The following is a 14,849-nucleotide window of genomic DNA, read 5'->3' as shown; positions in this document are numbered from 1 at the left end:
AACCCTCAATGAACTATGGAGTCCAGTAGCACAGAAAGAACATCCATTTCAGTGAACTACAAGCTCCTGAGCAAAGCTGGGAGAGTCGCACTTCTCCCAGGGAAGAGCATACCACTTGGTTGTCTACCTCCAACTGACCAGCCTTGAAAACATACATACTAGTGACATTGATATGAACTCAACAGCTTGTGTTTAGAAATGTATATGCGTATAAAACACATGTATGAATGCACAACAATTAATGAAGAAAGCAGCCATGAATTTGAAGGAGAGTGAAGAGGGATATATGAGAGGGTTGTGGGGGGGGGGAGGGAAGAGAGGAATGTTGTAATTAAATACAATCTCAAAATTAAAAAGTTTTCAATTAAAATGAGTTTATTTTGTCACAAGATTAAAAAAAAGTTTTTTTTTTAATCTTTTGGAATTTTTGAAGGAATAAAAAATTACTTTGTTACTGAAAAAAATTCAGTTAATGAACCTGGATGGACTAGAGCAACAGATCCAGAGATGGGGCATTTTACAAAGTCTAATAACTTTTTTCAGTAAAAACACACTCCTCCCCCAAAAACACTAAAGAAGAAAAGACACTTTCTCAAACACCCTGACACAGAGCATTGTGTGATCAAGAATAAGACAGAAGGAGTGTTTGAGCCCACACTGTACTGGAAGATCAAAGGAGAGGAGATAAAAGGAGAAGTGGAAACCATCAAATGGAGAAGGAAGAAGTAAAACCAACTCCAGTTGTATAAGATATTGTGTTATACAGAGAATCTTGGGGGGGGGGTCTACAAAATAAACCAATATAATGAACAAGTGAATTACACAGTGCATAGCCAATACACAGAAACTAATCCTTTTGAGTGTACTACTAGTGAGCAACCAGAAAATAAAATTAAGAAGAATTCCACTTACAGTGGTCTTAAAAGGAATAAGATATTTTAAGGATACATTTAACAAAAGAAACACAAGGTATTTAGACAAGTAGAAAATACAAAAGCACAAACCAGACAGTAGTGGCACATGCCTTTAATCCCAGCACTTGGGAGGCAGAGACGCAGATTTCTGAGTTCAAGGCCAGCCTGGTCTACAGAGTGAGTTCCAGGACAGCCAGGGCTACACAGAGAAACCCTGTCTCGTTAAAAAAAAATATAAAAGGACTAAATAATTAGCTAAGATTTAAATCAATGGTACCCATTATCACAGAATGGATATCTAATAGTTTCTATTAAAATGACAATACATCTCAGTTATACTTGCAGACTCAATACAATCCCATTCAAAGCTCTGGTGCATATTTTGTAGAAATTGAAAAAAAGAAAAAGAAATCAAAAGAAGAAGGAGGAGGAGGAGGAGGAGAAGAAGAAAAAGAAGAAGAAGAAGAAGAAGAAAAAGAAGAAGAAGAAGAAGAAGAAGAAGAAGAAGAAGAAGAAGAAGAAGAAGAAGAAGAAGAAGAAGAAGAAAAGAAAAAGGAAATGCAAAATATCTAGAAAAGCCAGAGCAATTTTGAAAAACAAAGGTGGAGGACTCACTCATCCAGATTTCAAAACTTATCACAAGGTTACATTAAACAATGCAGGGTGGTGCCAGCCTCCTGCTGAAGATGCAGATGTAGACAAGTACTGAGAGCTCATAAATAAACTTTCATTTGTGGTCAATTGATTTTGACATGGTTTCCAAGATTACTCAAGGAGAAAAAAATCTTTAATAAACAGGTCTGGACCAAACTGACTAACAAATCTAAATAAATGAAGGTGGACTTCCTTTTTCTATAATAATTAACTTATAGTCGTAAACATTGTCATATGAGCTGCAATTATACAATCTTAGAAAAAATAGAAGGAATAGACAAAAATATTTTATTTATTTTATGTGCATGAGTGTATTACCTGCGTGTACATATGTGTATCACACATGTGTCTGGTGCCTGAGGAGGCCAAAAGAGGGCATTCGATCCCTTGGAACTGGAGTTATGGATGGTTGTGAGAAAATCAAAGCTGAGTTCTCTCAAGAGCATCAAGTGCTCTTAACTACTGTGCCTTTTTGTCCAGACTCGGAAGTTCTCTCTCTCTCTAGATGATAATATAGATGATACAGACACAGATACAGATATAGATACAGAATAGATAGATAGACAGATAGACAGATAGATAGATAGATAGATAGAGATAGATAGATAGATAGATGAATACTTAAGTAATTATAGATTCTATCTATCTATTAATCTATCTATCTATCTACCTATCTATGAATGATAGCTAGCTAGATAATATAGATATAAGTAGATAATAGATAGATAGGTAGATAGATAAATACATACATACTTACTTACATACATACATACATACATACATACATACATATGTTAAGTAAGATACCTAAGCATAAATAACAAAAGAACAAAATTAATCATGCCTGATCAGAGCTGAGAAGTAACTTGGCCTATGACAAGCCTCATACTCATAGTCCTCCCTCCATGGCCCTGTGAGAGCTGGGACTGTAGATGTGTGACCAGGCCTGGCTAAAATTGACAGGTTGTTCTGCAAAGACATCCACATCCATTGTGAATATAGACAAAGCCCAAGGCAAATTACTGAGTCCAATGACACAAAAAGAGTGTTAATTCAAGAGGAATTTCATAAAGAATACGAAATTACTTTGAAATTAAAAAATCAATTAATGAAATGAAAAAGTTTCAGAATGAGATTTCAAAGTATTTATAAACCAAAGGTTTCAGGTATTACTTGCATACAGAATAAACATAAAATACAACTTAATATTAAAGAAAAAACTGTTTCAACAACAAAAACTCTAAACAGGAAAATACTATCTTCAGACATTGCCTCCAAAACAATGCTCAGCTAGCTAGTAAATATATGAAAAAAAAAAAACTAGCCATTAAGAGAAATGAAAATCCCCAGTGACATACTAGGATATGTCTTAGGATAGCTGTAAATAAAAAGACAAATAATGACACACATGAGGAAGCACCTCTTAGGATAGCTGTAAATAAAAAGACAAATAATGACACACATGAGGAAGCATGTAGAAATTTTGGACTCTCCGTGTTTATTATGAAAATGTAAAACAGTGAAGCCACTTTGGCAAACAGGTGGACATAGTCTAGCAATGCTCTCATCAGACTTAGAAATTCCTAGCATAGTTGAGTTTTGACAAAGATACCAAACATGTACATTGGAGAAAAGACCATATCATTAATGAGTGGTATTGGGGAAAATGGATATCTCACCTTGTGCACAAGTCAATTCCAGATTGACCTACTAGACTGGAAACTTTGAAATTTCTAGAGGAAGGAATAGAGAGTATCCTTCTGGATCTAGGCTCAGATTAATGCAGCTCTCAAACATCAGGGATGTTTCTTTGTGCAGTGGATTGTGGTTAAAGCAGAAACTCACAACGGGTCAAAGTGCAGAGAGATGTCAGTGGAGCTCAGCCATAAATGGGGCATCTATATCACACTCCTCCCCAAGGCTCTGGGACCATCATGGAAATGGGGAGGAAAGATTTTATGAGCCAGAGGTCAGGGGAGGATCAGAAGAAGATACTATCTTCTAGACATGACAAGCACTACTAAACTCAAAGGACCCATGGCTGCCTGCCCACAAGATGCAGAAGATGGAGCCAGACAACAGTCTATTGTGGAATTTACCCCCAACTGAGGAGCTATGGGTAGCTGATGATTGCTGAGGGAGTGCCAGTTGTCTTTGAGTGTGTGGCTCCAGGTGGGCTGGTCACTCTTCAGTGGATGGTCACACACCTATGAGTACATGGGCAGCACAGAATTAGAGTTGATAGGTTATACTTTTAAAAATGGATGTAAAGTTGGGGGTTGTAGGGACTTGGGGTGGATCAGGGAGGAGTTAATGGGAGGAGTTGGGTAAATATGATCAAAATATAGTATATGAAGTTCTTCAAGAATCAATGAAAATATTTTGAATTAAAAAGAAATTCCTAGGTATATGTCTGAAAGAGATGAACATGTATGTTTATTTAAAATGTATGTGAATGTTAATAATATCTTTCATAATAGAACAGAAGCTTACCCAGATATACATCAACTGATGAATGGGTAAATAAATTATGATCCATTCATTTAATAGAATATTATTCAGTCATAAATAAAATGAAGGTTTAATGTGTGCTAAACATGGTGAACTCTGAAACCTTTCTGCTGAGTGAAGGAAATCAGGTACAAAAGGCCACATACTATCTAAACCATGTGCCCAAGATGCTTAGAATAGACAAATCCATAGATACAGAAGTTAAATGACTGATTGTCAGTGGCTGTAAAGGGTAGAAAATAGGGACTGAGTGATAATAGATATAAAATGTATTGAGGGATTTTAAAAGTAGTGTACATTAGTCAGTGGTGATAATTAAGCAATAAGTTAAGTATGATAACCACTGAGTTTCATGCTTTCAAAGGGTGATCTATGATATGTAAATAATATCTCAAAAATTATTATGGAAATTGTGTGTACTCTTTCTGTTTTGTTTCTCTGTCATCCTGAACCTTAACTATGCATTTCCTGAATTCTTTCTTTTTCCATAATGACTACACCATTAAGGAACTTTCTTCCTCCTCCTCCTCTTCCTCCTCCTCTTTCTCTTCCCCCCTTCCTCTTCCTCCTCCTCCTCCTCCTCTTCCTCCACGTCCTTCCCCTTCTTCAATGTTTATTCCTAATAGTTGGAGAAAACTCAAGTTCCTATGTACTCAATAGCAAACTTCACAAACCATGTCCCTGCTAAGCAGTGCTTGCTCACGTGGCAGGCAGTGACATTCAAAGGTGAGAAATGTACAGATGACTCAACACAACTGGGAAGAGCAGCATGACTATAACCCTCCTAAGTCAGTGTCACCATGGGTGGCACCTAAGCTCTGGATGTGGGAGAGTGTGGGTTGCTATGTGGTTGAGGGTGTGGGGTGTGAAGTATAGGAGAGCCAAACTCAGAATCTGGAATCCCTGTGAGCAGAATCCCAGCTGTATTTTGTCTACTTTTCTTTTTTGGTAGCAAGAGATCATCATCTATATATAAAAAAGACAAGACAAAGAAATTCCTGTCTTGAAATTATTTTCCTTCAAGGCCTGAAGCAAAGCATCCAGAAGTAAGACAGAATTTCAAGCTGCATCTCAACCATCTTGTATTCATTCAGAAGCATGAATGAGACATGCAAGACCTCTCAGAATGAAAACAGTGGCCAGGGTGGTCTTTCCTAATGGGGTGACTGCATTTCAGAGAAAATCTTGGGCTTGTGCCCGCCCAGTTCCTGAGCTTATAAGTGCCCAAAACACCCCATCATGTTTCCTCATGACCTTTTACAAGACTCTCAGAAAGGAGAGCTTAAAGAAACAAGAAAAAAAACACAAAGTCTTTCTGTTCACTGCCAAGAAACCCAGAGAATGCTTTAATCATTTTGGGTTTTGCTCATTGTAAATGTGTATATGAATGTGTATTATGCATATACACATGCATTTAGTATTTAGGCATTATATATATGTATATAGAGAGACTAGATAGAATATGTAGTATATATACATATATTATATGTGTGTGTATATATATACATATATAGAGAGAGAGACGTATTATATATATATTTATACACAGAAAGAGAAAGAAAAACTACATTGAATTATTTAGATTTGCGATATTTGTCCATTTTAACTTATAAAATATCAAGTTCATATGGCTCACAGTCCAAAAGTTTGCATGAGGAGAGTATGAAAAATTGATGATGCCAAACTAGTAGCCGAGAGATTAGACTCCCATGCTTCTCACAGTGAAGTCACTCTCTGGATGACATTTGTCCTGCTTGGTGTCCTTTCCCACTCCAGCATCACCTTAGCCATCACAGATATGTGATCTCAAAGGCTCTTTAGATTTATCACCGTCTCAGAAGGTGACAAGACTATGAGAAAGGGAAGAGTTATGGGTAGTGATTAAATGTGTTAAGTGATTATTTACTTTTATATAAATTTTTAAAAGGGGTAAAATCAAGTCATTTATGGTGCCATGATACACACACCTGTAAGCCCAGCCCTTAGGAGGCTGAGGCTGAAGGATTATGGATTTGAGGTAGGCTACATAGTGATACTTCTATATTAAAGAATTCTGTAAAATAAAGCTCTTATATATGTGTGTATATATATATATATAATATATATATGTTTGTGTACAAATGAACACACATTTTTACCTTTTTATTAATGAGTTTATTTATTTATCTTACATCCTGACTGCACTTCCCCCCTCTCTTCTCCTACCCTCCCATCCTACCCTTCCTCCCCCTACATTCACTCCTTCTCTTGCTCTTTAGAAGGGGAGGATTTCTATTGATATCAACCAGCCCTGGCATATCAAGTTGCAGTAAGTCTAGGTGCATCTTCTCCTATTGAGGCTAAAGGAGGCAGCCCAGTAGGAGGAAAGAGTCCTAAGGGCAGGCAACAGAGTCAGAAGCAGCCTCTGCTCCCACTGTTAGAAGTCCCACATGAAGACCAAGCTGCACCATGTTACATGCGCGCAGAGGGCCTGGGTCAGTCCCATGCATACTTGCTTCCTGGTTGGCAGTTTAGTCTCTATGAGCTCCTATGGGCCCAGGTTAGTTGACTCTGTGGGTTTTCTTATGGTGTCCTTGACCTCTCTGGCTCCTACAATCCTTCCTCTCCCTCTTCCACGGGATTCCTCAAGTTCCGATTAGCGCTTGACTGTGGATCTGTTTCTGTCAGTTGCTGGGTGAAGCCTCTCTAATGCTAGGCTCCTGCCTGCAAGTACACCAGAATACCATTAGCAGTGTCAGGGGTGGGCTCCCTCTTATGGCATGGGTCTCAAGCTGGATTATTCACTGCTTGGCCACTCCCTCAATTTTACTCCAGCACATTTTGTAATCAGGACAAATAGTAGGTCAAAGGTTTTGTGGGTGTGTTTGGTGTTCCATTCTTCCATAATGTTACAGGAGATGGCCAGTTCAGGCTCCATATCCCACATTGCTAGCAGTCTTAGCTAAGATCACCCTCAGATTCTTGGGAGTTTCCATTGCCCTAGGTTTCTAGGCTTATTTTTCTAAGGTTAAATTTATTATTTGACAGTGCCATACATCTGTATAACACATGCTGATTACTCTCACCTGGTTCTCTCTTATCTCTTTCTTATTACCATCACCACCACCACCATCCCCCCGCCCCCGTTACGCACACACACATAAGTCCCTTTCTCACATTCATGTCTTTGTGTTCTGTTTTGTGACCCACTAGACTTAACTGGGGACATCCACATGACCTCAATGGTGAGATCACAAACAGGCACGCAGTTGAAGATAACGAACTAGAGGCCCAGTGCTAGCAAGCAGAGCTGCTGTGGTGTATGAGTGTAATGTCTGCATCGTGTCCAGAAGACAGCACTTTACAGCATTCTCCCAATTATCTGAAATGTACATTCTTTCTGCCCCATTTTCTGGAACGTTCCCCAAGCATTAGAAAGCGTGGTATAAATATCCTTTTAGGGCTGCACATTTAAAGTCACTTATTCTCAGCATTTTGAACAAACATGAGTATCTGTGTGTACTTCCATTCAGTATAAAGAGGATGTCCTCTAATTAATGTTGGGAGTATCGTTGTCTATGAGAATAAATGTGAATAATTAAAAGATGTTTTCATGTTATGTAAACAGCAAAATATCAGTAGTGAGTATCTCTTATATAGTCTATACTCTTTCCAGTCATTGATTTTGACCTGGTTTAACGGGACTGAGTATGACTTCTCTCCAATGCAGTGGGGTGCAAATCCAATCACAGAGTGGGTAGTTACGCCTACACCAGTCATGCCAATATTGCACTAGTGGTTCCTTCTTGCATAGTATGTTAATATAGCATGCAAGGTCCACAGTTAGGTGAACTGTTATAAACTTTCTTCCTTAGCAGCTTGCCTAACAACTTTTACAATTATATAATTAGTCAGCAGGGAGGGATTCTTTATTTCATTCCATTTAAAAAGGAAAAATAGCTATTATAATCAATTCAATAAAAAATTCCAAGAACTATATTCATGTAGGGAGGGAATTAGGAAGTATAAGGTGATTTTACAAAATTCTTGAAACTGTTCTTTTACAAAGTAATGTTGGATACAAGCACTAGAAAATTCTTTAAGGCTTTAGGAAGGATTCTAGCAAAGGTCTGCTACAAGGATTCTAGAAGGATTTTGCTAGAAGGGTTCTACTTGATGCTAAGGAGCTACCACAATGTCTCACATTTATAAGGCAAAAGCACAGAGACAATTTTGAAAAAGTTGAAATTAAAATCATGGGAGGCATGGAATAACTTTTTAGTTTAATAGAAAGTAGAATGGAAGTTCTAAAAATAATCCATGGCTGCTGTCTCACACCCCAGAAGTAGCTTTGTGTTTGTCTGGTTGGCATGCCAGGCTGTCAAAAGTTTACTGAGAAGGTAAGAAACAGCCCTTATTGCTCATATCAGTACATCCTGAGGGTTTGCATAGAAATTGTAGTTACTACCAGCTTCTGCAAAAGTACTAGTTCTCTATATTGGTCCATCTGTCTGGTTTTTTGTTTCTTCAACAATACAGAGAAAACTATGACATACTATCATTATTCCTCTCAGAAAATATGTGCCAAGCCCAGGTGTGGTCAAGGTCTAATCGTGATCTGAGTTCTCTAGGCACAAGACAAACCAGACAAATACGATGGTTCCTTCTCTTGGTAATTCTGCAGTGAGGATGCTCTGGCTAAATCTAATGAAATGTGGGTTCTAGGCTTAGAAATACTAACTCACCTGGAATTCTCATAGCATTCTTCAGTGTCATAATGATGACCCACTTGCTGAAGCCAAGAAATAGGGAGAGAGGCAGGAAGGGTCCCATGTCCCTCAACCAAACTGAATCCCTGCCTCTAATGACAGATGTTCCACTGGGCTCTATTTCTGAAAGTTGCCACTGCCTCTCAATGGTCCCAGGTTGGGGGAAAAGTCTTTAACCCATGAGCTTTAGTGTCTTCTACCTCCCTTCTGAACTACACAACACTGGTTCTCATCCTTCTTGTTGCTGTGACCCCCTAAATACAGTTCTTCATGTTGTGGTGACCCCCAACCACACACACATATATTCATTACTTCATAACTTTAATACTGTCATGAATTGTAAGGTAAATATCTGACATGCATGACATATGTAATATGTGTCCCCTATGAAGAGGTAATTTGACCCTCCCCCCCCAAAAGGGGTCGTGAGCCACAGGTTGAGAACCACTGCTATAGATGGTATATACCAATTTCCCTGGTCGGATGCTTCTCAGTTTCTCCTTTTCAGGTTTGTTCTTGGAGCTCAGTGCTGCCAGGGATCTCTACATGGTTCCTGAGCTCATGAACCCAGTGGAAGATCTCATGAAGAAAGACTGAAAGTGAAGCCACATTTAACATCCACTGAGACAGCCTGTGGCACATGGTTTCAGTTGTCGCTGCTATCCTTAGTTTTAAGAGAGAGGCTGCAGGCTTTTTGCGAATTAATTCCAAACCCCTTAGTCTCCAGCTTGAAAACAAAAACTGATCTCCTCACTAGCATGGAACACACATGGTCTATTCTTTCTGGGCTTTCTGTTTGAAAAGGAAATTGTTAAATTTTTAATCAATCAAATATTTATTTGTTTTCTGAGCATGTGTGTTCTGTATGTGTTTAATGTACCCCTGTGCATGTGTGTGCTTGCCTGTGTATGTGCATGTGATGGCCAGAGGAGGACATTGAGCATCCTGTTCTACGTCTTAGTCCCTGAACTTAGAGCCCAGAGATGTTTTGGTAAGGCTGCTGTCCAGTAAGCCACACCGAGCCTCCATCTCAGCCCTCTACCCCAGCACAGTGCTAGAATTACAGGTGCGTGTGGCCATAGCTAGGTTTTCTACAGATGCTAAAGAGCTGAACCCAGGTCCTCACCCTTGCTCAGCGAGTGCTTCTACCCACGGATCTGTCTCTTCGGTCCCCGAAGGGAATATTTGATGAAAATAGCAAAATATTAAAACATTAATAATATCTCTAGCCACCCAGCAAATTTATTTTCTATTTCTAGTTTTGTGGTGGTGCATGGTTTTAATCCTATCACGTAGGTGGTGCAGACAGGATGATCTCTGAGTTTGAGGCTAGCCTTATCTACATCATAAGTCTCAGGTTACCTAGGGCTACTACTTAGTGACTCAAACAAACAAACAAATAACAGAGATATAGAAAATAGAGTGCGAACAGCAGTCTTAAATTGCCTATAATCTGGAGAAAGTTTTACTAACTTTACAATTTGGATTCTTAATTTTTCTATTTACTTATAAACTATATCTTTACAAAACAATTCAACAAAATATTTTCTCATGTATTTATCAGCATTATCATTGATATTTTTTCATTCAATGAAATATGGTTTACAACAAATGCAAGTACAATGGTTCTCAACTAGTGGGTCGTGACCCCTTGGGGGGGTTGTCAACAACCCTTTCACAGTGCCTACTTAAGACCACTGGAAAATACAGAATTTTATATTATGGTTCATAACATTAGCAAAATTACAGCTATGAAGTAACAATGAAAATAGTTTTATGACTGGGGTCACCATATCTGGAAGAACAGTATTAAAAAGTTTGTAGCATTAGGAAGGTTGAGAACCATTGCTCTATAGTTGTACAGCTTCTCTGGTGTTTGGAAAAGCTACAAGATATTTTACAGCTTTTTATGTGTCATCCAATTTAAATGTCATACTATGTGTGTGTTTTCAGGTGCACATATCATTTTAAAATGTAGGATAAAATTCTTCCCAAAAGAATGTTGTTGACCAAGCATTCAGATTTTTTTTTTTTTGTAAACCATCAAATCACCCATCATAAGGTCAGTGTTCCATCTGAAGTCCTCCTGTTAGAAATAAGAATGAGAGGGATGGTGTAATGGTTTATATATGCTCAACCCAGGGAGTGGCATGATTAGGGCCTTGTTGGAGTATGTGTGTCAATGTGGGTGTGGGCAATAAGACTCTCATCCTAGCTGCCCAGAAGCCAGTATTCTGCTAGCAGCCTTCAGATAAAGATGTAGAACTCCCAACTCCTTCTACACCATGCCTGCCTAGATGCTGCCATGTTCCTGCCTTGATAATGGACTGAACTTTTGAATCTATAAGCAGCCTCAATTAAATGTTGTCCTTTATAAGACTTACCTTGGTCATGGTGTCTGTTCACAGGAGTAAAACTCTAAGACAGATGAGAACATCAGTACACTGTAACATGTTCACAGTGGCAACCAGGGTGGGTGTTTATCAAGCTCTATGGACAAAAGAAAGATTATTTGTATTTTGTTCTATGCTGAACCTCCAGTTCAGGGGTGTATTATATGACAAAACTTTTCCTGAGGAGATGTAATACATAAGTCTGCTCACCCCAGAGAGGAAACTCACTACAGACCAAGTACAGATACCAAAAAAGTCCAACTTGGTGAACCAGTGAATTTTATTTGGTATTATTTACAGAAATATGGTTGAAGGAGTTAATTATAGGAGCAGAATGAACAAAAATACATGCTGCATCATCAAATCCCACCACAGCATAAGTTAACCTGGGAACCTGGATCACCCTGCACATCCCGTCTGCAGGGAGCAAGTTGCAAGTTGGGTTGTAACTCTGGACTTGAAGAGTCCAGGCAGCTGATCTGGCTTCCGAGTCTTCTTTGCAGCTTGTCTTGTCTGAGAATTACTCTCAGCTTTTTATTATGCTGACACAGACTAGTGAATCTGGTCAGTTTCAGGACTGAAGCTATTTTGAGTTGCTTACCTCCCTGTTTAAAAAGCTTCCCTGAAGGATGGAATGTTTCAATATCAGAAGAAACTGTTACACAAGAGGGTGAAACTTTGAATCTAGAAGCTTTTTTTTTCTTTTTTCTTTTTTTCTTTTTTCTTTTTCTTTTTTTTTTCAAGACTGGGTTTCTCTGTGTAGCCCTGGCTGTCCTGGAACTCACTCTGTAGACCAGGCTGGCCTCAAACTCAGAAATCCGCCTGCCTTGGCCTCCCAAGTGCTGGGATTAAAGGTGTGTGCCACCACCGCCCAGCTAGAAGCTTTAAAGTAATGCAAAAGCCACATGAGCAGTTAACCTTCCTGAAGCTTCTAGAAGCACCAGCGTGCCACAGGAGCATAGGATTTCCTACCGTTAACAGTTATGCCTGAAGCCTGGGGGCCATGTAGTCCAACGATAATGGGAATAAGGATGGGGTTAACTCAGGGTCAAAGGAAATTACCAAGAAAGAAAAGCATAGAGGTGGTATATCTGGGGAGACATGCCACTGTTGCCTTGGACTCTGTGTGGGTGGTCACATGGCACCGGTAGTAAACAGACTTCTTGTGCCCCCCTGGGAGCCAGTAGGTGTCAAATGAGCATGGCTCTTGCAGGTGAGCATACTCTTGAAAGGAGGAGAGGGTGAAAAGGCAGACTTGAGAGGGTGTTCCTATGCCATGGGGAGAAACAACATTCAAAGAGAAGCTGGCTCCAGCCTCAGAAAAGCCAGACCACTGCACTTTCTGTCCACATGGCTTCCAGAGCAGAAACAAAGCTTCTATATGCCTATGACAGTTCTTTCCAGAACACCCTTTTTCTCCTTTCTATCATGGTTCAGTTTCCAAACCCAGATTCTCAGTACCTGGTGTAAGTGTACCAAGAGAGCAAAGATCTGGATTGGTGAGGTTGTCCCTGTGGTTTTTCTTTCAGTGTCTTGGTTGTCCACCTGACTTTATAGACTCTGATCATCTCTTGTCAGATGAGACGCGTAAGTAATTTGACCTCTCGCTCTCTGTTCTCCCCAATGAGAAGTTTCTTTTTGTAAAGTGACTAACCACACTTTGTCACACTTGTCTGTGTGTGGGTGGGCACCCTGCCCTGGTCCTGGTCAGTTTAAACAGGGTAAGTTTCTTTTCTGCCCTTTGATGTCAGGAAGGAAAAAAACTGAGAAATGAGGCTCAGAGACTGAGAGATAGAGACACAGAAAGAGAAAGAGACATAAAGGGAAACGAGCTGGGGGGGGGGGTTGAGAGTGAGAGAGACACAGAGAGAAGAGAGCGAGCAATCAGAGGGAAACCAACTTGTTCTAGGAAAGTTTCCAAACTCTTCTTCCCTCCTTTTGACTTTTGTTTTTGAATGGGATGATCTTTGTGTTCACTCATCCAAGGTTTCTAAGGTGGGGACTATTGCTCTCAGACCTACCTGGGTTCACTATGGACATAGGTAAAACACACAGAAAGGAAAGAGGCACTTTTGAAGAAAGGCATGACTTCCTGACTAAGGAGTGGAAGACAACCTACTGACAATGGGAAACGCTGAAGAATGTGTTCCCAAGTGTTCGTGTGTCAGAAAAACGTAGCTCCAGCTCCCAAGCTGATCCGAGCATGGTCTCCACATTACTGTTTCTATCCAGGCACCATCCGTGGTATAGGATTCAGTGTCACAGAAACAGGAAGTGCGAGGGCAAAGGGACTGCAGTGCTTTGGACCAAACCACAAATTCCAGGCACTTGGGTAGAGCAAGGGATAGTCTTTACCTCCAGCCCCTTTGTTCCCCTCCATAGCTACTTCGCTCTCTCTCTGCAGAGCTGGATTCCCAGGGAACTCTACAGTTTGCATTGAGCACTTTCTTTTCAAACATTTTTAATTGGTATATGAAATAACGGGCTTTATTGTAACATTTTTACACATGTTTATTATGTACTTTGCTAATATTCACAAGCTCCAAGACACTGTCCTTTTTCTCTTTCTCTCGGCTTTCTGGTTGGTTCCTTGCTTTCCAAAAAGTGTGTGTTTGTGTGTTAGTGTGTGTGTGTGTGTGTGTATCATTCTGTATAATGTATAAACAAAACATACACATGTATATAAGATTCCACATATGAGGGATGTGATGCATGTCTTTCTGACTTGGGGCTTATTTTGTTTAGAATGATGACTTCCAGTTCATACATTTTCATGCTTATGATTTTGTTCATCTTTATAATTGAATAAAACTCCATCATGTATAATGCCTATTTTCTTTATCTGTTCTTCTCTTGACAGCTATCTATACTGATTCTATATCTTTGCTGTTGCTACAGGCACTTTCTTCTGGTCACCATCATTAATACAGATTTCTGGACCAGTACAGGTATTAGCTCAGTGGCTGCCCAGTTTTCTACACACGTGAGGCCCTGGGCCCAACCCAAATGCCATAAAAAAAAAATTAGAAGCAAAGTCCAAAAGAATGAGTCCATCTTCTCTAGAAGCTGATAGTGTGGTCTTTAAAGAACTTATATAAGAACAACTTACTCATTGCACATAGTGTGTCCAGGTCCCAAGCTTCCTTTCCAAACCTTCTTACTGGGACAACACAGAGAGTATAGAGATAGTCCTTATGGCTCAATATTTAGTTCTCTACTGTGCCATTGTATAACTTGAAGAAAATAATTTTGCCTCTTAGCTTTCTTATATGAGAAGCCAAAACAAGGCTCACAAAGCATGAACTTTAAAACCAAAAATGGTGGAAAAGACAAATTTCTCCACTTGATTCATTTTTAGCATTGCTCTTTCTGTGATTGTTATTAATATTATTACCGTTATTAGGCTTTGTCTAACTCCGTTTGTGTTTCTGTGAGTCAGCTTTTTATAGCTGCCCAGAATAACTGAGATACTTAGCCTAAATACTTATTTTGGTCTATGGGTTCAGTTTATGGTTGCTTGGTGTCATTGCCTTTGTGGCAACACAGCACATAGCAGAGAATATGGAAGAGAGGAAGAAGCTTGTCTTATGGTGGCAGAGGAGGTGGAGGAGGAGGAGGAGGAGGAGGAG

This window comes from Mastomys coucha, unplaced genomic scaffold (genome assembly GCF_008632895.1).
Source record: "Mastomys coucha isolate ucsf_1 unplaced genomic scaffold, UCSF_Mcou_1 pScaffold7, whole genome shotgun sequence".
NCBI classification, from domain to species: Eukaryota; Metazoa; Chordata; class Mammalia; order Rodentia; family Muridae; genus Mastomys; species Mastomys coucha.
The sequence above is the reverse complement of the archived record's forward strand: the minus strand, read 5'-3'. Positions refer to the sequence as shown.